This window comes from Protopterus annectens, chromosome 8.part0 (genome assembly GCF_019279795.1).
Source record: "Protopterus annectens isolate FY-2018-M chromosome 8.part0, PAN1.0, whole genome shotgun sequence".
In the NCBI taxonomy this organism is placed as follows: domain Eukaryota; kingdom Metazoa; phylum Chordata; order Ceratodontiformes; family Protopteridae; genus Protopterus; species Protopterus annectens.
The window spans coordinates 500,666,349-500,691,821 of NC_056741.1; positions in this window are offsets into that span (position 1 = coordinate 500,666,349).

Below are 25,473 nucleotides of genomic sequence, written 5' to 3' on the forward strand. Positions count from 1 at the left end.
TGAAAAGACCCTCACAGCCTGTCAAGAAGCACAAATCACCATCCCAAAACCACCAATGCAGTTTTCACAAATTATGTACCCAAAACTCTTCCCCCCAGCAAAATTGTTTCCACCATATGCCACCAAAGCCTGTAACTAGCAAAAAAAAAAAAACACAGCTATTCAAATCAACCGATAGGGTAGCAACATAAATACAATACTGTAAGTTCCAATGCAATAAGTAGAGCAATGGAAATACTGACCAGTCTATTCATTATCCAAACCCCCAAAGCACAATTCCTGTAGTAGCAAGCAAAGTGTAATCATTGCTGTTTCTTGAATTACCGTAACTTACACTAAACCACCCCAGTCATCCCTAGCTATCACCTGTGCCCCTTTTCTCCTTGCTCAATGTTATAGCACAAAGCCTACCTGTTCTCCAAGGTACCTATGATTGAAAAGGACAAAAACATGCAGTAGCAAGTTCAAGCCAAAAATGTAACTCCTACCTCAGTTATGCTTGACAAAACCCTCTAAGTCCCTCCCTACCCTTACCTCATTTCCTCTTAAACATCCCTCAATCCCATTTAACCCTGTCCTCCCCTTATTCTCTTAATTTCTGCTAATCTATGTATCTAGCCCCACTTGAAGTTGTCCCAGGACAAAATGGTCTGTTCCAAACCTCATTTAACTGGTCCACAGTAAGGTTAAAAAAAAAGAAAAAAAAAAAAACATGAACACCAGAGTTGAAGTTCATTACATCTCTTACTCATAATTGCTACTCAATCGAATGAGCCTTTGTGTGTGCACTTTTGGTATGTGTATGTGTGTGAGTGTGCTTGTGCATAAAGTTGTGCTCTCACATGTGTCTGTTCATGTGCATAGTTGTGCATCTAGTTCACAAAGCAGAACTATTGTCTTTTCCCAGTGCCTCTTAGAACATGCACTTGATAAAAAAACTAGCTGTGCATGTTTCTGAATTAAATTAGATACAATAGCTCACAGGCTAATATACAGAGTTTTTTTCTCTGTCTATAGTATATTGTCAAAAACTACTTACAGCAAATGGCTGTTCATCGAACACTAAACATCGAACAGCCATTCATCGAATATTCACATCAGTGAATCTTTTCCATAGGGAGAGGAGTTAGTTGGCCATCATTAGAAATGTGCCTTTTTCCCAACTGTAGTGCAATATCAGATTGGTACATATAAGTAGGGGGTTGAGGGCAAAGCCCCCACACCTTGGTAGGTTTTTAATAGTGTAGTGTGTGTGATGGTTGCTGTGGTGGACAAGTAATTCCTTTCCCTATGAAAAATGTTTACATCATTGAACATTCAATGAATGGCCTGTTTGATGAATTGTGTTTGATGAACAGTAATTCACTTAAGTAGCTTTTAACAACATAATATAGACTCATTTTTCCTTTCTGTGTCCCATGGTCATGGTAGGTGTGGATGTACATGTTTCCCCAGTACTCTGATCACTGATAGACTGTATTCTGCAAGCAGCAATGATATATATACATATATATATATATATATATATATATATATATATATATATATATATATATATATATATATATATATATATATATATATATATATATATATTGTTACCCTTGTATCTCACTGCCCCACCATTTATGAGGCTGCTCTATAGTAGGTCACACAGGCTACCATGCATGGCATGAAGAATTTAGGTTCCCCATACCATCTACTGTCCCATGTGTTCTGATGCTCCTATTAGTCTCCAAAACATAGCAGAGAAGCAATAAGGCACTTCCAATTCCAACACCATGTTTATGGATGTTTTGCTACCCCACACACATTGTGTAATGATGTCCATGTACTTCATATGCTCATACTACCATGTATGCATCCCTGGGTGTGTAAATGCCCTCACCTCTGTCTTCATGAACTAAGGATCCTTGGTTCCACTGTTGGCTATAGCCAGAAAAAAAACCAATCTTCCCTGACCAGATTGGCAAACCAAATTTAAATCAATTATTTCCACCCCCCCATTTTTTCTGTAGTGGCCGGCCTTGCAATTCAAGTGTTGGACTCCTATGTTGCAATTAAATCTCCATTACACAATAACAAGAAGGGCTTCATATTGAAATGCCAGCACTCAAATTGCCAAGTGCTGAAACGCAGAAAAAAAGATAAAAATTGAGGGCGTATATAAATAAAAAAAAAAAAAAATATATATATATATATATATATATATATATATATATATATATTTATATATCTCCAAGATCACTTTATCGCAGAAAAAAATGGAATATTCCAAGAAATGGACATCTTGGACACAATATATGTAAGTCTGTTTTTTTTGACCATTCAGTCTCTGTTTTGAGACTCACTCTATCTGGTCCTGACATTTCAACTGCTTGCCACCAAGGGTGCCAGCTGTATTGGATTGGTATTGGTGGTTTAAAATTTGCTGAATAGCATACTGAGTTCTTTCATATTATGCCTTGTATTTCATTCATTCACTCCTCTACTGGATGTTTATGTGTGTGATTCAATGTATGTATTGCATCTGTTAGACAAGTAGCTGACAAACACTTTGCACTATATCAGGAATGCAGAGACAATTGTGTCTATGAAACTGGCTACTTAGATATAGACTGAGATAGTGAATTATAAGAAGTTATATCTTGTGTTACATTATAATAAATTACCAGAATGTTCCTGAATATTCCCACACATAGGGGGAACCATTTCCCTGATTTTGTTTCATTCTCTGACTTAGGAGATTTTTGTTTCTATACACTTTAATCTGGCATATGAGATTTTGACCCCCCCCCAATGCACTCATATTGTATTCCACCTTACCCGTTGACTGAACATTTTCTGTATGAAACCGTGTCATTGTACAAAAATCCGAATGATGCTACATCATGTGCGAAAGAAATATATAATAGTACTATAATCATTTTCATTATACACAATAACAAAGAACCACGGTCATAAATGACTTCTGAGAGGATTATCAGACAGGAGAATAAAGCATCAAAGAGGACCATCTTTTCATTGTTTTTTTCTTAGATGTGATTATCTGATAGTTCTCTAATTATTATTCTAAAGGATACCTTGAAATTCCAGTGTCAAAATTGGTTAAACTATAATGAAAATGCATATATGACTTAAACAGTTGCATCAGTCTAACTGGTATAACCACACAGTGACATAGCCACAGTTTTGTGAATCTATTAATGGCTGGTATGACCACATATTATGAAATCAGATTAAACAAATACAAAATATGCATCTTTCTTCAGTAAAGATTGCAATATTAAAAGGCAATGAGGTACGCCCACAATATATAGTAGCCAACTAATATATATATATATATATATATATATATATATATATATATATATATATATATATATATATATATGTACATTATATACTAGTAGTAAAAGAGTTACTATATATACACTATATACTAATAGTAAAAGAAGTACTAGTCAATACCCAAGATAGCATTTAGTGATGACTGCCCATGTCCAGGAGGGTTGTGGGCTCCATCCCTGGTAAGAATTTGTTCAGGATAACCCCATCTAAACTCACATTAAGACTTCATTCACCTATGTCATATTTCTCATGCGTCTTCTGATATCTACAGAGAAGGACATTGGATCTTCTTGTTTTTGATATTATCTGTCCCCTTGTTTCTGGACTCTGTTTTCCTGGGGACAAACATTAGCATTCTACTTGTGGCTGGGACTGTTCTCTCATTGTGTTCTTTGCGTTCCAGTTATGGAACTGATAAACATTCACAAATTGATCTCCTACATTTTTGTCATTAGGTTTCACTCTACCACTTGATGTTTCACATGAAGGATACTATGACTTATGTGTAGAGCTGTATTACTGGACAAGGAACGATTCTTGAAATATTTCAACTGCCACTCTGTTTAATTCAAAGATTGACTTATCACAACCTCTTGTATCCTGGTATTCATTTTATCGATTTTACTTTTAATTTAATCAGCTACTTGTGTGCAAACTAGTCAAAGACATTTGAAAAGTCCAGCCAGGCATTTATTACTGATCGCTATTGTCAAATTCTGTAATAATAAAATTATTATAAAAAAAATGATCATCTTGTTTGCCCATGAGTCATTGTTCATTGTTGTTCTGGAGATTGTTTTCCTGTAGGAAAACAACCAACATTTCTCCTTGATTATGTTCATGTCTTTCTTGACCTCTGATATTAGACTAACGGGTCTGAAGTTCCACAGATTTGTCCTGCCCCGACCCAAATGTGTGGCACATGCTTTCCTGTAGTTAGCAAGCCCTTTTGCCATACTAGTTATCCATTTACTATCTCCATTTAAAGATCTGGTAACACACTAAACAGATTCATAGAACCCTGAAAGTCAATGTATTCAGCTCCCTGTGTTTTTTTCTTCCTTAACAGCACCTTCCCCCTCAGCCTTCTCTGTGTCAGTCCTGATATCAGTTCACTGTTTTCTCCATTCTGTCTCCTTCGCTTCCAGTATGACACTGTTCTTTGCTTTCATTTATAAATTTGAAGTGAAAATTCATTCACTGCCTTCTCTTTTTCCCAATATTCAATGATCACTTGGCAGCTTTGCTTAGACTAGACAGTTCTATCTCTCACACCTTCCTGCTTTTTTTCTGTATAACTAAAACCCTTTTGTTCTCTTTCTTATGTATTCCTACCAACATTTTAGTACTGCATATTTGCTGCTCTTATTTCTTTTGTTAGCCTTCTTCCTTGTACTACTCTTCCTTAATATCTTTAGTCCAGCCTTCCATCTCTTGCACACTATGTCTTTTACCCTAATCACTAGCCTCAGATTCCTTTCCACTCACATGTGCCTTTCTAATTTTCTTTTTAACTCTTCCTCAGGCCATTGTCCATAGGAGAACTCCATTTCTGAATCATTACCATATCCTAAAAATTACTTCAGTTTTTTTCTCACTGTTTCTTAATTCTTCTTTGTCCCAGTCCTTCGTGTTTACAAAATCCATGTAATTAAAATCCCACACTATTGACTTTGGCCTTTTATTTTCACCCTTGCACACACAAAAGGACTCACAATGGCATGGTCACTGATGGCGGTTCTATATTAGAACATCGAAGTTTCAAAACTTCGAATGTTCTAATATCGAACCCTATTCAGCGAAAGCTGAAAATATCGAAGCAACAGAAAACCACATTTTTTCCTAGGGAAAGAATTTAGTTGTCCATTTCTGTTGCTTCAGTATTTTCAGTGCTGTGGTGGAAAGTTACGGGTCAGGTTCAGGTAAGTGTGTGATTGAGTGTGGGTTAGGTTAGTTAGGGTTAGGGTGCGGATTAGGCATGTGTGCAATTGTGTGGACATGAGGGTTAGGGTGGGTTAGGTGAGTTAGGGTTAGGGCACGGGTCAGGTAAGTGTGCGATTGTGTGGACATGAGGGTTAGGGCAGGTTAGGTGAGTTTAGGTTAGGGCGCTGGTGAAGTGAGTGTGTGATAGTGACGGACCTTAGGGTTAGGGTTTGGGTTAAGGTAAGTGGATAGTTAGTGGTGTGTGTGTAGTTTAATGTAGGGTTAGGTGTAAGATTTTAGGTGTATGTGTGTGGATTGCTGTTTGTTTGGTGTGCTTGTGTTGTTGGAACAGCAAATTTTTTCCCGCAGGAAAAAAATTTGCTGTTCTGTATGTTCGATGTTTTCAGCTTTCGCTGAATAGTGTTCGATATTAGAACATTTGAAGTTTTGAAACTTCGATGTTCTAATATAGACCCCCACTGATGGCTAGCAGTGCATCATTTACTGTACATCTCTGACTCTTTCTAACTTTGATAAGACCACATCTAGAATTCAATCTTTTCTGATATAGTCAAGTGCAACTTGGCTAAGCCCTTCACTGTTCAATAACTTAGCCATCTTCCTGTTTTTCACTACCATGTATCTCTGTATCTCTTAGTCTGCTTTAGGTAGATTTCAGTCCTAGACAAGCAGAAACCTTCTTCCCCCACTCTACTCATATATATAAATATATATATACATATTTATAAACATACACACACACACACACACACACACACACACACACACACACACACACACACACACACACACACACACACACACACACATACACACATATATATGGTCAAAGTTTATCTACTGATCAACCAGCATTATTCTAAACTACTTCTCTAAAGCAATTACTGCTTTATTTGGCTTAGGTTCTGATCCTTTTCCCCCTCTCTCCCTCTTCAGCCTTGCAATCCCAACCATAGATTTGATGCCATCAATTATGTAGCTCACTTTTCTACTTGTCTTCCCTCCTTATCTATATTTTATGAACAGCCAATATCTAGGTGCCTACATATTTCATCCTCACTTTTCACTGGTCTGTTTTTCACTGATTTGTAATGTTCACACTGCTACATTATTCATCACGTTTCAAGGTCCCCATATTTTTTACAGATTCTTTACAATGCACAGTATTATTATCCAGACATGCTCCATGAAACTCCTGCTTTCTCCTCCAGTGCATTCTTTCTACTTGTTTATTCTGACTGATACCTGAAAACTTGCTGTTTATTTTTGTCTTCTCTCACCGCCTATTCGTTCCATCTTAGCTTAAAGATACATTTATTAAGATGGTCCTCTCCACCTAAGCGCTGGTCAAAGTTCCATCTTCAGAGCTAAGATGGAGCCTGCCTCAAGAGCAGAACTTGTGTCTCAGCCATGTCTCCCCATCATCCCGCCATTTCTTAGCTCCTCTCATTAATCCTTTTCTTTCATCATACTCCCAAATGCTGTCCATCTTTTATGTGTTGCTTGCTGGCATTGGTAGCATTTCTGGGAAAGCTATAGTACGTTCTCTGGGTGTGACCTTGATGACCTTTTTTACTACCTTATCTGATTCCGCTGTCAGGCTCTTTTTGTCTGCATGAATCACAACATGTATCCACCATATCCCTGTTGATGACATTCTGTGCACTTCCTCTTATTACAGCTTGCTTAATCTAAGCCAAAAGATCATAATCTGTTTTCCATTTATATTCCTATGAATACTAATCCCCTTAGTGTCCCATATTCAAAACATATTCTACAAAAGGGCCTTACAGAAACAGATGCTTGATGTCAGCACCATGGGCTCAAGCTTAATGCCAAGAAATGTATAGTTATCCCCTATGGGAAAAACCATGTCCCCATGAATTATCACATAGGTGGCAATACACTAAACACCAAAAGTGTGATGAGAGACTTAGGGACACAGGTGGACAGTGGTCTCACCTTCGAAAACCACATTGCCACAACAGTCAGGAAATCCTTCTATTTGGCACACCTCATCACTAAGGGCTTTTTATCCAGAAAAAAAGAGATCATTGCCCCACTCTACTCATCCCTCATTAGACCCATTATAGAGTACAACACCCCATTTGTTATGTACCTCACAAGACATCTGCAACAGCTGGAAAGGCCGCAGAAATACCTCACTAAAAGAATTACAGGCCTAAAGCAGATGCCCTATACTGACCATCTAAAAAACTCCAGCTATACTCTGTAGCATATCGTTTACTCAAAAATGATCTCTGCTTAACATACAAGGCCATGTCAAACCCTGAGCTGTTGGACATGTTCCACTTAAAGAAATCCCAATCCCTCAGAGCTACACGCTTCAGGCATCTAAATCTTGTTATCACAATGAACAAAACATGCTGGAGGGATAGGTTCCTGATCCAGAGACTCCCCATACTCTGGAATAGACTGCCATACATGTCAAGCAGACTGCCTTCTTGGCACTCTTCAAAAGGAACCTTGACAATTGGATGGGAGATAGGAAATACACCCCGGGGATCATGTCAGTCACCCTGCTAGACAGGGGTTCAGGGAAGTAAATACTGTGGGAAGAAATATCCAGGGAATTGTTATGGCTAGGCGTGTATAGGCTCTAGGGCCGATAGCCTAGTACCAACCTATGAACCTATGAACCTATTCTTCTGTGTTCCAGCAGTGTCTCATCTTCATCATTTCCTGCCCCTTGACATTGTTACTTCTGTATGCAACTTTTTATTGTCTGTTCCATTCACCAGTTACTTTCTTGATCAATGTTTGGACTAATTGTTGTCCCTCCCCACTATACAGTACTGAGCCATTTTTCATTTTGACACTTATTTAGTCTTTCTTAACATTATGTTCACTATTCTGTCCCTTTCAACTTAGTCCCGTTTATCTGCCTCAGTAGGTTTGCCTGCTCACTTCCCCTCATGAGCTCCTTGTAATATTGACTCCTCCATGACTGCCTTTGGCACTGTTTCCCCTTTATCTCTTTACATCTATTTCTGCACACCCTTCAGCTCCATTTTCCTTCTCCTTGCCCTCTCTTTCTTGGCAACATTTTCTACTTTTTGTGCTCAATTTTGCCTGTATTATTCTGACATCTAATCTTGTTCTCTTCTTCTCAGACACGCAGGCCTTTTATTCACAAAAGGCTGTTTCTAGTCTGTTATACTTTTATCTTTTCTGCAGGTGCAATCTGCCCTTTCTCAGCTGTTGAGTTAATAGTCCACTATCTCTTTTTGCCATATTTTCATAATAAAACATTGTTCAGCCAATTATGTACCTTTTGTACATTTCTGTTCTTGACTCCTCACTTTTTCCATTGCTATTATTATTTATAAAGAAAAATCACTTTTAAGCACCTTTATACCTCATCTCTTTCAATAAATCTAACAAGCAAATACCAGTCAAGAAGCAAATCTACAATAGTTAAGAGCAACAGGCAAAAATATCATATACTGTATGTGTCCTTACTAGTGGTAGTGCAAAAATATGACACAGAAATAAATTATCACGGCATTATGAAGGAATCAGTTCACACCTAATTCTGTTATTATACAAAACACATAAAGAACTTGTTTCTTATCCCTTCACCTCTAAATAAGGAATATGAAGGTATAGCATATATGAAATATCATGTATTGTAAGTTTGAGGAACATAACTGCATAAGTCATGAACTGAGTACCTAAATCCTTCAGCAGAAAATATTCACAAATTACATGCAACAAACCTTCATATACATCATTTATTTACCTGTCGATTTTTATTTTAGAGAAGTGTTTTCTATTGGCTTCAATGGATTATCTTAATCTTTCTACCAAATAGAGCTTTGGGCAATTCATGATGCTTTTTTTTCAATATAGCTCCAAGGTACATTTGTTTGCATTGTTTATTCATTTTTTTTTCAAATATTTTACAGTGTAATGAAATTTCAACAATCAGTTGTTAGTTTTAAAGTTTAGCTATGATTTCATTCAGTTTAATCTTACCCATGGATTCAATAAACTCTGTGTAGGCCTTGCATAAAGCCTACATGGAGTTTATATGTTTGCACAATGGTGCGCAGTGTGCAGCACTGCACTGTGAATATTAAAGATGCGCAGCATGCCTAAGTTAGGTTTTGTGGAAGGCATCTGTGCAAGTGAACAAGGATACAATTTTGTTGAAAGCAGAGCACCTACAGTCTGTGTATTTGTATGGAATACTACAATGACCACCAGGGCTTCACAGATAGCTGTGAATCATACCTCTCAACCAATAAGAGCAATAAATTTGGACAAAGCCGTCAATAATGGGGTGACAAAAGGGCAGCTATAGGGGCACTTTTTATATATGGCTCTTACAAGCTTAGAAAATTGATAGAATAACATAGTGTGTGCATTAGCATGAATTTTCTGAAAAGTATGAAGTCGGAAACTCAAATGTCTGTCTTTATTTTCTGACTTCAACCCTCAATAATTTGACAATGATTTGCAGAATACCACAATTTTAGGAGAAATGGACCAAAGATATGAATCCAAAATCTGGACATTCTGCTAAAATCTTTACAGTTGAGATGTATGTTGTGAATTTGTTAGTGCAATATATTTCCACAAAGGCCAACATAATGTGTGGACATTTAACCAGAAATAGGGACATATTTGCCATATATGTCACATAGATATGTAGTAGAATGAAACTCAAAAAACTTGTCATCCTCTTTGAGCAACATATATGGACAAAGGCATACATAATGGGGGAAAAAAGCCCAAAATAGGGACATATTTTTACTATTGCACTTTCAAACTTAGATGATTGTTAGTCTAAATAGGTTGCACATTAGCATAAACTTTCTGAAGAGCATGACGTTTAAAACTCAGCCATCAGTTTCTGACTTCACCCCACAATGACATGGCAATGATTTACCAGAAAACAAACAATGCTATGAGGAAAAGATCACAAATAGCTGAAAGAAACTGGACATTCTGCAGAAATTAGGACAGTTGAGCAGTATGCACTCAAATGTATGCAATACTGAGTCACATCAGTACAGAGATCATCCCAGTGATATGGTAGAAAGCCAGACATTTGATAAAGAAAACATCTGGATATCCTGGGAATATCTGGACAGTTGAAAGGTATGAATTTGAAGTATATGGTAAAAACACAATACAGGACAGTGTACCGACAGTACAGAGTATTGTGATATATAATTCTTGGCATTGTGTACTGAAGCTGTGTTAATGATCTGTAACATGTCATGGACTACCATGTAAAATGATCATTCAGGGGAAGTGTGTGTACTAAACAGGGACACACAGAAGAATGGCAGGAATGAACACAGGGAAAGGGAACAGGTGAAACTCCCTCATGTACAGCAGAGGAGAACATGGCAGTGGAAGATGGTTGTAGCAGCAAAACTAAACACATATCTATATGGTACAGTATTTGCTATACAGTGAAAATGTGTTGTTTGTGACTGTCACACAAGGTGACATAACAATGGGGAAGATATCTGCGTGAGCTAAGTATTCTTATATGAATAATGCAGAGGACATTTATCAGGCCTCTGACATACAATTGTTGTAGGGTTCACATTGTGAAGCTATGCAAACTGATATGCCTGAATATTAGTATACTCACAACAGAGGTCTCCAGCAAGGTGGCCACATGTAAAGGATCATGGAAATCATTACAAGAATCAGCCACTATCATGAACAATATCAGAATAATACCACCACTAATCCCATGCCTCTGGCATAACATATATTATGTGGAGTAAGAGATGAGCCTTCACACACACAAACTTGAATAACTATTATAATACATCCACACTTAATAAAGGCAACCATGCACACTGTCCTTGCACTGTAATATCTGCAGGAGGTGTGAGCAGGGACACTGTTATACCTGTATGCGGCAATATGGCCAATACAGGCTAGTCATCTTGTGTGTATGGCATATATATATATATATATATATATATATATATATATATATATATATATATATATATATATATATACATATATATATATATATATATATATATATATATATATATGTGTGTATATATATATATATATATATATATATATATATATATATAAATATATGGCACAATCCACACTGTAACAAATGATATACATGCCATTAATGTTACCAAGCAGCTGTTCATGTAGTGTGGGAATAAGCAAAACAAGTAGCACACATACATCTGTTGTAGCAACTTGATTGGTGTTCCACACCATCAGACAGATGTGTATAGTCCACAGAAAGAATACCTAAGTATGGCCAATAAGCTGTGCAACTGTACACTGTGACAAAGGTGGTATACTTCAGTTACACATCACTGGAAGATGTGTAGTAAGGTACATGAAGAAGGGTTTATTCTACACAGTTTTTGGTGTGATGAAGGCTGGAAACCATGAAGGTATTATGGCCTCTTCTGTCCATGTCCTTCACATACCCAGAACGTGTGTTACATTCAAGGGAGTAGTCAGCTCTGTGACCTCATGCTGATGGATGTACCACTTACCATCATCCCCAGGGCACAGGTCACATACCTATTGCTATGATTATAGGGTGTGATGCCCAAATTATACTTGGGTGGTGTGTTTGTTTCCTGATTCAAAAAATCCCTCCATGTTTCTTGTCAATGCAGGTGTTGTTATGGCTGTGGCAACAATTTTTGGTATGTGTTGATACTGTCTGTATTATACTAATAGCACAGTTGGAGTTAATGATTGCCCGCAATCTGTAGTCCTTCAGGCAGCCATTTGAAGACAGCATGTGTATGTCATCTGTGATGTCCATCACTTAACTCATGGGTAGGAAAGGGCATTGCACACATCACTAATGTACCAACCTGATCACTGGACCCGATATATAGGAAATATCACACATTTCAGTATAGTGAGATGCCACGTATGTCACACACTGGTCTACCCATTTGGTAGTATTACTTTTTTATGACCACATATGACAGTGTTGATTCAATACCACAGTGTGGATTTGTGTCATATGCCTTGACCTAGTCAAGTTCCACAAGAAGATACTGTTGTCATCATGAATGATCTCAGTGACCTCTTTGACGACATCTATCAGATGTAACAGACTTGATGTACCATTAACAACTCAAACAGGTGTGTTGCACACAACTGGAATATTACTAATGTACATATAGAAGGAGTCCTTGATGACATTTTGGTATAGCTCACAGTCGAGGAGAGTCTGGATTTCTCTATACATGCATGCATCAGGTGCTGTCCCCCAAACTCAGGTGGATGCATGTTGATGTACGCCTTTGTATGACAACATAGGCCATGTGAAGGGTGTGTTGAACTGTGTATTCAATCGTATCAGGAAGGTGTATGTGCTGAGTCATATCATAGGTGATCTGTGATGTTGTCACAGCCCATTGATTCTGTGTGATAGTCCTGGATGAAGGTAAGACAGTGCACAGGGCACCCTGCCTATTTTGATCTGGCCTAGGGTTTTGACACAATCCCCAATGCAGGTATAATGGTCTCTTTTTCATGTACCTCAGCAGACACATATAGCAGCTGGAGACACCACAGGGCTTTCACAACAAGATAACACATGGCCTACAAACCATGCCATGATGTCTGTGGATAGATTAAAAGTCATGTCACTGTAGTCTTTATTCTATAGGATGAGGTGACATCTGCCTGGTCTCCATGCCAGTCTCTGACCCTGCCCTGGTGGGAGTACTGCATATCCAAAATCTGATATAGCTGATGACATCAGCAGTGTCTTTTGATGACAATATAACAGTGTTCCACATCCTGATATAAAATGCTTTCTCTCATGTCAGGCAAGGGCTCACATACACACACTTGACTCCAGTGAGACTAGAACACCTACCTATTTAAGTACACAGACTATAGAACCCAGTACTTTATGCAAATGTCACAGCTTAGTTCTGACTTGGAGCATCTCAGGCAACTCTTTATAGCTGACGACATCAGCGGTGTCTGTAAGGACAATCTAACAGTTTGACACAAGCTGGTGTAAAATGCTCTCTGTAATATCAAGCAACACCTTACAACACCTTACACACAGTTGACTGCTGTGAGAATAGAACCCCTACCTATCTAAGTACACAAACTACAGAACTACTTTTATCAAGTGCCACAAGAAAAGTCTGACTTTTACGTGGCTGCAGGTTAACTTATATTGGATGAAATAAGCAGTACATGTTGGAGAGAAGAAATTTGGAGGCCTACCTGAAATGGATCTGTAGGCATATGCAAGTATCAAAATACTGTCAATTCAAGTTATTGGACTGGTATATGTAGGCTACACAATTCTCTTCTGGCTAGACACACACACACACACACACACACACACACACACACACACACACACACACACACACACACACACACACACACACACACACACACACACACACACACACACACACACACACACACACACACACACACATACACAGTTGACTGCAGTAAGAACAGAATCCCTAACTATCTAAGTACATTGACTATAGAACACAGTAATTTATGCAAGCACCATGGCACAAGTCTGATTTGTACAAGACTCCAGTTCAACTTACAGGAGATGACATCAGCAGGCCATGTAGGAGACAACAGGTTGGGAAGCCTACATAGGCACATAGCTTCATAGGTTTATCTGAGGCCACTAGCCTAATAGCACTAGGGTGGGTTGAAGCCTAGCTGTGTAAAACACAAGTATCCTTATTGAGCATAGTTGGATGGTCAGTTTTAGAGGGAATTTGTGAGCAGTACCAAATGGTCCTGTCCATGAGGGACATACGTGCCAGCCCAGAGATAACTTTACAATCACCCAACCAGTACTCAATATTGTGCTTGAACAGGGTCATTTAGGAGCACTGCTTCACACACAGTGGGACCCTATTACAGAGGAGTGTTAATCATTGTGGGATATATCTGTCTCTCCAGCATGTTCTGTTTATGTCACAGGCTTGGTTGAGAGCCCTGGGAAAAATTATTCTTGTCCCATTTGAATTGCAGATGCCCATTTCCAGAATGGCAGGGTCTGAGACTGCTCTGCAGAGCAGGCATAAATCATCTCTCAGCAGTTTGTATGATACCGAGTACAGTGATAGGTATGTAACTCTTTCATTGTATGACATGTTTGGAGGGCTGGGATTCTGCCAGACACAACCATGTGTTTCTTCAATTACAGCAGGTATTTGTTGAAGTACAGACAGATGTGAGCATTGCACTCTATTACTGGTGTGATAAGGTTAGATTACAGCCTAGGTATGACTACTCTGATCTTGGATGGGATGTCCATATGTATGATGTGTGCACTGCAGAGTGTGTATGTCACCACTATGGGCACATAATGATGAAAGTATAGATTGCTATCAACATGTGTTCCCAAGTCTCACAACACTGTGTTTGAGCTTAGGGGTGCTATGTACATCATAATTAGCAATGATATGTCATTGACAAAGGATACAATGACTCTCTGTAAGCTTTAAGTTTCAGTCAGTGAGTTTGGCCCCCGTCATTAGTCTGTGTCAGCCCATTCTGTAATATGTCACCATCATTGAGAGACTCTGTATGATTGCATCCAGTTAACAGTCATCTGCAACTTGGAAAACCACAGGCCATCTACTGCTACATGTGCTTCAGGGAAGTACATTCCAAGCAGTTGAGAGCCCATCATAGATCCTTGTGGTATTCCATTGGTGAGTGGACTGGTGGTGGAGGTACAGTCCCCATCTTTGAGAGTGTATGATTTGTCATTGAGCCAGTTGGCTATCCATCTAGTACTGTATGGCCTAATTTCCAGATGGGAAACATTCACTATGACATGAATGGGGGATAGTGTCAAAGGCCTTGGATAACTCAACATAGGCATTATGTCCTGTTATCCCACATCCAGGTCTTTGAGGTCAGTATTCAAAAGTCCACAAGGTTCAATAAGCAAGATATACCCTTGACAAAATCATAATGCATAGGGTCAAGTGTGTTGAAGGTCACCTATGTCCCTGTGGATATGGTCCATTGTGATTCCTGCACTAGCTTTGCACATAAGGACTTGTATGCATATGGGTCAGTAGTTGTAGTTCTGCATGTTATCAGATTGATGTGCATTGCATAACACACATTTGATATTACATTTTGTAGTGTGTTGTTATATGTGTAGAAAACTTACTGAGACCCCAGGGTTGCAGTGTTTCGGAAGTGCAAACACATGGATGTAAATATGTAACATACAGTTAGATAGGGCCCTCTGTTTGTAATGTTTCCACATGTAATTTCATGTCATACACAGGAAATGGACAGTAAATAGCAGTAATACAGCATAATATAAACATTTCCAAAGTGCAGTGAGTAGCGGGTTTGTGTAACAGTTAGCAAGGTACATATGCATGTAAGATAGACATGTTTGTGCATAGGTAAGCAGTGCACAAATGTGAGCCACATAATAAAAGCCTGACAGTTAGTATTGTGTCTATGAAACACACCTGCTGCTTAACTGACTTTGTGGCACCACGTGTTAATGCATTGATACATTCTTTTTTGTCCCACATGGTACTGGGCTTGAATATAGATGTATCTAATACTTTAAAAGACTTTTCATTACAGAGCGATAATAGAATGACATGAATTGTTTATACAACATGAGGTGTTTTGCTAACACTCACCATCAATGCGAGATGTACACCTCTGCACAAACATGGAGCCAAAAAAGTGAAGGGATGCATTGCTTTTCCTCCAACTTATGTGTCTTGTGTTTTGACCAGATTAAAGGTGTTAAAATGGGGTACATAGGAAAGTGGTGAAATGGGGAGCAAACATGGTTAAGAACAAAGTCTGACAGTTAATACTGAGTCTCTGGAATACACCTGCTACTTAAGTGACCCTGTTGCAGCATATGTTAATGCAGATAAAGCAATGATATATTCCTTTTTGGGGCCAGATGGCACTGGGTTTGGATACAGCTGTATGCAATATTTTTAACTATTTTCGTATTACCATTGCTGCACATTGGTGCACAATTTGCACCATAGCACAATAATGAATTAAAGAAAAGAAATGGAGAAGATAGGACAGTGGTGAAATGGGGTGTAAGCAGGGGGAAGAACAAAGGGAAAGTAATAATACCATACCTATCCACTTCTTCAACAGTAAACACTGATCATATGTGCAGAATATTAGCTGAATTTGGACTGTCATCTCCAGAAAGAGGAGTAACCGCAACACAGTCATGTTGTACAGCCAATTGGGCAAAAACAAGTGTGTCAAGAAGATGTGTGTGAATGTGAAATGGAGAGCTATGCATGGGCTGATTTTTTTTTTAGAGAGAGAGAGAGAGAGAGAGAGAGAGAGAGAGAGAGGTATGTTGTGGAAGGGCTGTAGGAATGTGTGGGTGAGGTAACTTGTGTAGTTGAGGAAGCAATTGAAGACAGACAAGATAAAAAGACAAGAGACAGGGAAGGTGATGGACACAAAAGGTTGGGGGACACTATGATTGGGGTGGGGGTGGGGACATCATAAACCCTTGGTTGTCAAGCTGGGTGACAGAGAGAATTGAGTTATCACCCACTGGACTGTCAAATTAAAATAAAATAAAAAAAGAATAGATAAGGGATGGGCTGAAACAAAAGAAGAGATAAGACTAGTATAATCGTATGTGACATACAATGCATTGATACAATAAATTGACTCTATTATCTTAACTTTTACTTTTAAGACTATCAACTCTTAACAGATAACTTTTACTTTTAAGACTACCAGTTCCTATGAGATGCCAACTATACTACAGATTGCAGCAAGTACTCCTTGACATGTGCATGTCTTGCACATATTTGTGTTCCACTTTACAGCAGGGCATGTGTGACACTGGTATAGAGTTTTTACTTTAATTCTTTAAATTGCACATAACTAAAAAATTAACAGTATTGCATAGTTGGAAAGTGTGGTCTTTGAACTCACAACCTCTGACTAAAGTCTAATATTATACTCTTGGTTTGTGCTACAGACTAATGCATGCATACTTGCTTTTACAATTCAGATATGCATGCTCAATTTGATATTGTAATATTGGACTCTTGATTTGTGCAACAGACTAATGCATGCATACTTTCTTTTACAGATCAGATATGCATGCTCAATTTGATGCAACTCTAGAAAATACGAAAACAGCTGTCTTTAACATTTATTACTAGAATTACACTACTATTCTGCTGCATACATACCACATGTTTCCCTCATCCTCACCAGTCTAGGCCCATGGGTTTGTAAATTGACCTCCCAGTCCCTGGCATCTGTGGAAAAAACAGAACAGAACACAATACCACTATGAATACCAGTCTTACCTATATTCAGCTTTTAGGTCTTACATGTACTCTGTGTATTTGATGCTTACACAGGTGTGGGATGTCTGCAGTCCTAAATTCCGTGATCCAATGGTCAAAGGTATCCTTCTTCCTCCTCTGGAGGTCATTGTAGTGATGCCTACATTGTTCATCAGTGCAGGGGATACAGGTGGCACTGGTTACAGCTCAGGTTAAACTATTCCAAGCTTATGACTTATGTTGGGAGCCAGAATAGTGCTCCTGCAACAGTCATCCATTGTGGTTCTTCACTAGGAGTCCAATAAAAATCTTGGACTTCTGGACACGCCATACCTGTGCCAAATATCTGACCAGAAATACTTGTTATGCCTGTCATGGATTTAGAGAAATAGAGAATGATGCTTTCCCATCATTTCCAGTTAACTTGTTTACCAGGAGCTCACACACACTGTTTGAAAATGCTGTGCTCCACTTACCATCATGCAAATACAGTACTCATCAGTGCACACTGATGAGCACTGCATTTGTGAGAGGGTAAGCAGAGGGATACAGTAGCAGGCAAAGCATGTACAAGGTTACTGGATGCACAGGCAGTTGTCTGTGTGTGTTAGACAAATGTGAAGGCCATGGTAGTCTAGATAGATATAATTGCACCTTAAATATAATTGTATTTTATATATTTGTATTTAAAGGTGTGTATTAGTGTAAAGTTTGTTATAGTTTTTTTCAGTGTACAGTTTATCATTAATTTGTTTAAAGAATTGATATTTAGAAAATTGATATATTTCATGCTTAATATTAGATATGTATTGTATTTAATGTATTTGCACTTTAAGTAGATTAAATTACAGCCAATTAAGGCTGATGAGTGAATTGATGTGACTATTTATACAGGATGTTAGCATATTTCAAATTGTTCCACTGAAGGCGAATTGCCGAGGTACCAGAACAAATGGATTATTAAATGGAGCTACAATCATCCTAGTGTTGGTTTCCTTCCTTCTTGCTTTGAGCATTTGATGTTTTTTTTTTTTGGAATCGATTTTGGCTTCTGATTTGGAGTTTGTACTATAGTCTAGATAGCAGAAATAAACTTATAGGAATATAGTCCACAATATACCCACAGTCATACATTTGAGAATACATGTGAAAATATATAGATCAATGAATATATAACTGACACAATACTAGTGCCTCAGTCCTCATATATACAATTAAAATGAGCTACACCATATTAAGTGTTATAAGTGAGACTGACTATAATGGGAAAGGGAACAGAAGTAAATGTGTAAAGAATATTCTGTATTCAAACCCAGGACCATGTGTATGATCTGTCACCTGTCACCCCTGGGATTCCGGATATTGGCTAAGGCTCTTGCCACCCCCATAGTGCCTTTTTTAGGCAAGGCTCAAATTCTAAACCTACCACCCTAGAAAACAAAAATGGGAAGAAATTGAGGGTAATGCTGCTCAATGCCAGAAGTCTAAATCTCAAAATGCACGCACTCGAGGCCCTTCTCAGTATGGAGAACATCGATGTCTGTGCTGTAACTGAAACCTGGTTCAAGGCTCCTGAGAGCACCCCGGCACTATTAGGTTTTACCTCATATCATGCATTCCGGCCCCAAAACCCGGACCACTCCACAAAAGGAGGGGGTGTATCCATATTCATAAAGGATACTCACACCTCCAGGTTGGTGGCAACGCATGAAGCTTGAAACCATCCAGGTGCAACTAACCATAGGCAAAACTGCTCTACAAATTGTAGCATGCTACAGGCCACCCTCTCAAACTCAGGAACCCCACACAGCCTTCCTGAAGACACTGGAGGGTATAAATGTATCTCCAAACACCATCATATTGGGTGACTTCAACTACCGAATATAGACTGGGAACATTACTCAAGCCCTAACTTTCTAGCCCAGCGGTTCCTGGAGTTCATAAATTCAAATGCCATGGAACAGCTAGTCACTGTTCCCACGAGAGGAGAAAATATACTAGATCTCATTGTCACAAACATGGGGACAAAATGCTCCACACCAGAAGTATATCCCTCATTGGTGAGATCTGATCATAAACTAATCTCACTGGAAATCCACATCCCGCCCCACCCCAAACAAAAAGACCATAGTGAAGAACTTCTCTAAAGCAAACTTCACACTACTCAAGACTGGTGTGGTATCCTTCAAGGCCCCTGAGTCAGAGGAAACCACAACCCAAGCTGCGGAAGCCCTTACAAATGCCTTCTATGAACACCTCCAGGACTGCATGGATCAGGCAATCCCAAATAAAACCAAGACTCTTTCCACAAAGGGCAAACGTCCAGTCTGGTGGACCCCAGCCATTAACAAACTTTACAATAAGAGGAGAAAGCTATTACATGATAGAACAAAATCCATAAAAGGAAGTCACCCCTGATCATTATTAGTAAAAAATACGAGCACTCATAAAATCAACTAAGGCCAATTTTGAGAGAAAAATTGCCATGGATTCAAAGGACAATCATAAGGCCTTTTTCAGCTATGTTAGGAACCTGGGTGGAAACTCACAGATATGCTCAGAATTAGTCCAAAATGATACAAAAATCACTGAACCCACAGACATTGCCAACATACTGGCAGACAGGTTCAGTGCAAACTTCACCCCTCTCCCCTAAAGGAGAGATAACTATCCCAGCCAAGTGTAGCCTCCCGGACATCTCAAATGCGCAGGTGAAAGCTGCACTCTCTAAAGCTAAAACACAGCATCAATGGGACGGATGGTGTCCCCGGCTGTGTGCTACACGAGCTAAATGAGGAATTAAACCCGCACATAAGGCAGCTGTTTAATCTCAGCCTTACCACAGGATACGTGCCCAAGGAGTGGCGTGACGGCAACTGTGGTCCCACTCCACAAAGGTGGCGCCTCACGGACCCTGGTAATTACCGCCCCATAAGCTTAACAAGTCTAGTCTGCAAAGCTATGGAGAGGATCATAATGGAGCTCATAAACAAAGATATAGGGGACTTGCAGACATTGGACCCGACCCAGTTTGGCTTTGTCAAGGGAAGATCATGCCTTTTGAACTTGGTCGACTTCTTGAAATAGTCACCAAGGCCATTGATGAGGAAAGGCAGTCCATACAGCCTACCTTGACCTTGCAAAGGCTTTCGACACAATACCCCACTCGGGTATTGTAGAAAAACTTACCAGCTTAAATGTAAACCCATATGTCACAAGATGGGTTGCAAACTGGCTTAAGGACAGAACCCACAGGGTTAGAGTTGCTGGCGCTGTGTCAGACTCCAAGCCGGTCACAAGTGGTGTCCCACAGGGCTCGGTCCTTGGCCCCTATTGTTTGGCATCTACTTCTCAGAAGTACAGGCCAACATGGGAGGACTTTGGCTGACAAAGTTTGCAGATGACTGCAAACTGGGCCATAGTGGAAAGTGCATCGGACACGGATATCCTTCAGAAGGGACTCACTGAAACAGATAGCTGGTGCCAGAGCCATGGCCTGAAGTTAAACGCCAAAAATGTATAGTCATACCCTTCGGGAAAAACAAGGTAACCCCAAGCTACCATATAGGTGGCAATCCACTAAGCACAGAAGAGGTTATCAGGGACCTGGGGACCCAGGTTGACAGTGGCCTTTCTTTTGACACTCACATTGCTAAAGTGGTTAGAAAGACCTTCTACATTGCCCACCTGATCATGAAGGGATTCACATCCAGATCTAGTGAGGTCATTGTTCCCCTGTACTCTTCACTTATCAGACCAATGATCGAGTACAATGCCCCATTCGGGATGTATCTCACCCGACATCTGCAGCAATTGGAGAGACCCCAAAAGTTCCTCACCAAAAGGATAAAGGGACTCCAAAATCTGTCATATGCTGCCAGATTGAAGAAACTCCAGCTCTATTCAGTCGCATACCGTCTGCTCAGAGGTGACATGTGCCTGACATACAAGGCCATGTCCAACCCGGAATTAATGGACATGCTCCACCTCAAAAATCCAAATCCACCAAAACCACTAGAGCAAGCGACTTAAACCTTAGCACGGATATAAATAGGATGTGCTGGAGGGATAGATTTATCACTCAGAGACTCCCTATGCTGTGGAATAAAATCCCGGTCCATGTGAGGCAGAGCACCTCGCTGACTCTGTTCAAGAGAAATCTAGACCTGTGGATGGGAGATCGTAGGTTTACCCCGGGAATCATCTCTGGGTCACTGCTGGACAGAGGCACAACAAACTAATGGGCACAGTATTTTTTCATATAAGGGGTGGCGTAAGCCACAATAATTTGGGCTAGGCTTATAAATGCCTTAGGGCAGATAGCCTAGTATAAACCTATGAACCTATGAACCTATGATAGTCCTAAACTTACACCTGCTACCACAAGAAGGATGAGAAAACAGTTCTCTGCGTTGCAGTTCAATGCTATAAACTGCAATGTCACAATGGTAAAACAAAGGTTGCTTTGCACACTCTGTAGTAAAATATAGGACCATCTGTCCTCCAGCCCTACACATACACCTGCTGCCACTGGAATAGTTACATGAAATTCCCTATTTCACTAATCATTCTTAAGTTCTCACTGTTAACCATCACAAAATGTCACTTAATGCTTTTGTGCAATACCTAATAGTTTTAATTGAATGCATCTGGTTTCTGTCTGGGTCCTGTCTGGTCAGTTGTCCAGTTTGTGCTAAGCAGCACATCTCAAAAACAGTGGCCCCAAAAATAAAAATAAAACAAAAGAAAAGAAAGAAAGAAAAAGAGAATAGGTACTTGAAATGAGGAAACTCAATCTATCACAGATACACTAGAAAATGTTAGTACACATGGGATATTTCTACATTGGTCTAGATTAGAAGTCTCACTGCAATGCACCTTCAGAACACAGGATGTGTGCAATATCCACCTTTACCACACAAATAGCTTTGCAGCAAAGAACTTAAATCAATATGCACACAACCAACTGTAATAGCATTTAAACTTATGTCAGACCATACAAGTATTATTTTTACATGTATTAGTTTTGGAAGTAGCAAACTTAGTGATCACACAACCTGTTATGATTATTGCTTGCAAATATACAGCTCTGTCTTACATTTCTGTGTTTGTTGGCAATTCTTCATTTATCTGACCAGTAATCTATGACATGCAGTGTATAAGCCATTCTACATTATTGACCTTAAAATGTGCGAGGATATTAAGTGGAAATAATATCAGATGCAGTTGCCAACAAATGAAGGGCAGGTTGGATGTGAAGGAAGACAGCTTGTGACTTGTATGCTACTTACTTACATTTCCAACCTTACATCTAACATTTTGTAGAGCTAACCTAGCACACCTAGTGGCAGTAAGGCAGCCTGCAGTGCTGTTGAGTTTTCCTTCTCCCAACCACTAATCATTCACACGTGCAATCCATTAAAAACAAATGCTCTGAGGGGCTGCCTTCACTATGTTTACATCTCCTATATGAATCCAAGTTTTGGGATTCCGCAATTCTAATGAGTTCACACCTCATTTCCATATTCACTGTGCTAACAGCCCTGAATCTACACCATATAAAAGGCAACTATGTAGTTAGGCAAACTGATGGTGAGGAAAGTTGTATATGTTTGGAAGAATGCAAAAAAAAACATGTTTTCTTCATGATATATCTGTACAGAGGAGTACTGAACTTCTGTAGGTATACTTCCATTTTGTCACCTACATACTGCATATGCTGGAATGTATTTAAGAAAAATCTGAAGAAAAGGCTTTTACAATTTTATCTGTATGCATTAGTTAGGTTCATCCGTGTTTACTGAGCTAAGGACCACAAGGACCTTTTTAAGCCTAGCCATGCAACCCAAATCTCTGACCAGTTCTGATACCTTGATAAGTGTAAGCAGGGATGTGGGATATGAAATATTTATGAGCAGGTGCCTGGGAGATGAACCATTTATAGGTTGTCTGTGTCCATTAGAGACATAGGTGCCAAACCAGAGATGGATTTCCTGTTCCTAATCCAATTATCCAAGTTGCACTTTAATTAGGTTAGAGAGGAACTCTGCTTCACATGGATGGGGAGCCTGATCCAGACATGGTGTACTCTCTTGGATATATATCTGTCCCTCCATCAGGTCCTATTTATGTCACAGGCAAAGTTTAAGTCTTTAGAATGGGTAATTCTGGGTGCTGTTTGTTTTGTGGATACACAGGAGGTCCATCAAAGTTGCTTCTGACAATGCCCTGTATGCCATGCATAGATCTCCCCTCAAAAGCCTGTAGGAGACAGAATACAGTGACAGGGTCTTGAGGCATGCATACATTTTACTTACACCCCCTTAATTCTTTTAGTGAGGAACCTCTATGGGCATTCCAATTGTTGGATATGCCTTGTTAGGTACATACCAAAGGGGGCATTGTACTCAATGACAGGTCTGATGAATACTGAAAAGAATGGAAGAGTGACTTCCATGGACTTAGATGCTATATCTTTGTTTATAAGTTATGCAACATAGAATATTTTCCCCACTATGTAGACGTGATGGTCAAAGGCTAGATTACTGTATTTTTGTGTCCCTAAGTCCCTGACTACTGAGTCAGTAAGAGGTGTGTTGTCAATATGATAGTTACCAGGGGTGGATGACTTCCAGAAGGATACTAGTATGCACTTCTTGGCATTTAGTTTTAGCCCATGGCTTTGACACTAGTTGTTTGTGTCAGCTCTTCCGGAGAACATTTGTGTCAGTGTGGGTTTCGATGACAGCTCCTAATTTGCAATCACCTGCAAATTAGTCAGCCAGAGACCATTGATATTGGCCTTGACTCCAGACAAGTAAATGCTAAAAAGGAGCAGTCTAAGGACTGATCCCTGAGGGACTCCACTTGTGACTGGCCTCTTTGTAGAGGTGGACTCTCAAATTCTAACTTCCTGGGTCCTGTCTGTGAGCCAGTTGGCTATCCACCTGGTGACATATGGGTTTGTACCTAACCTCGTGAATTTGTCAACAATGCCCGAGTGAGGTATTGTGTCAAATGCCTTGGCCAGGACATGGTAGGCAATTTAAGCCATTTTGCCCTCATCCATTGCTTTGATGACCTTCTCAAAGAAGTGTACCAATTTGAGTAGGCATGATATACCCTTGATGAAACCAAACTGGGTTGGGTCCAGTGTCTGGAGGTTTACTATACATTATTGATTATTTCCATGATAATTATTTTCATGGCTTTACATATACGACTAGTGAGACTTGTGGGTCTGTAGTTTCCAGTGTCTGTAGTTGGCCATCTTTCTGCAGAGGAATGACTATTGCTGTTCTTCATTAATGAGACACAAAGCCTGTTTAGATGCTACAGTTAAATAACAATTTTAGAAGGCCTGATAGGTCATGCTTCATGCAATTTTAAGTGTACTGATGGCATGAGCATGTTTGCCAAGCCATTTCAGAGGTATACACAATTGCCAGTACATGAAAATCGAATGCTATGTGACAAACATGTACAAATGTTTCATGACAGATCCTTTGAAAGCACTTTTAGCATCTCAAAGATGGTTTGTTATCAAAATGGGTCATTTGCCTGTTCTTTTGGGTGAAGGGTGCAAAGCTGAGTTACTGTTATGGCACAAACAAGGATAGACTGTTCTTTTGGGGGAACAAATGTGAGTTCGTGCTATAGTACAAACAAGGATAGACTGTTTTTTGGGGGGAGCAAAGCTGAGTTGCTGTTATATCACAAACAAGGATATACTATTCCTTTGGGGTTGTCAAAAGGTAAATTACTATTATGACACAAACGAGGATGGACTGTTCTTTGGGGGGAGCAAAGGTGAATTACTGTTATATCACAAGCAAGGATGGACTGCTGTTTT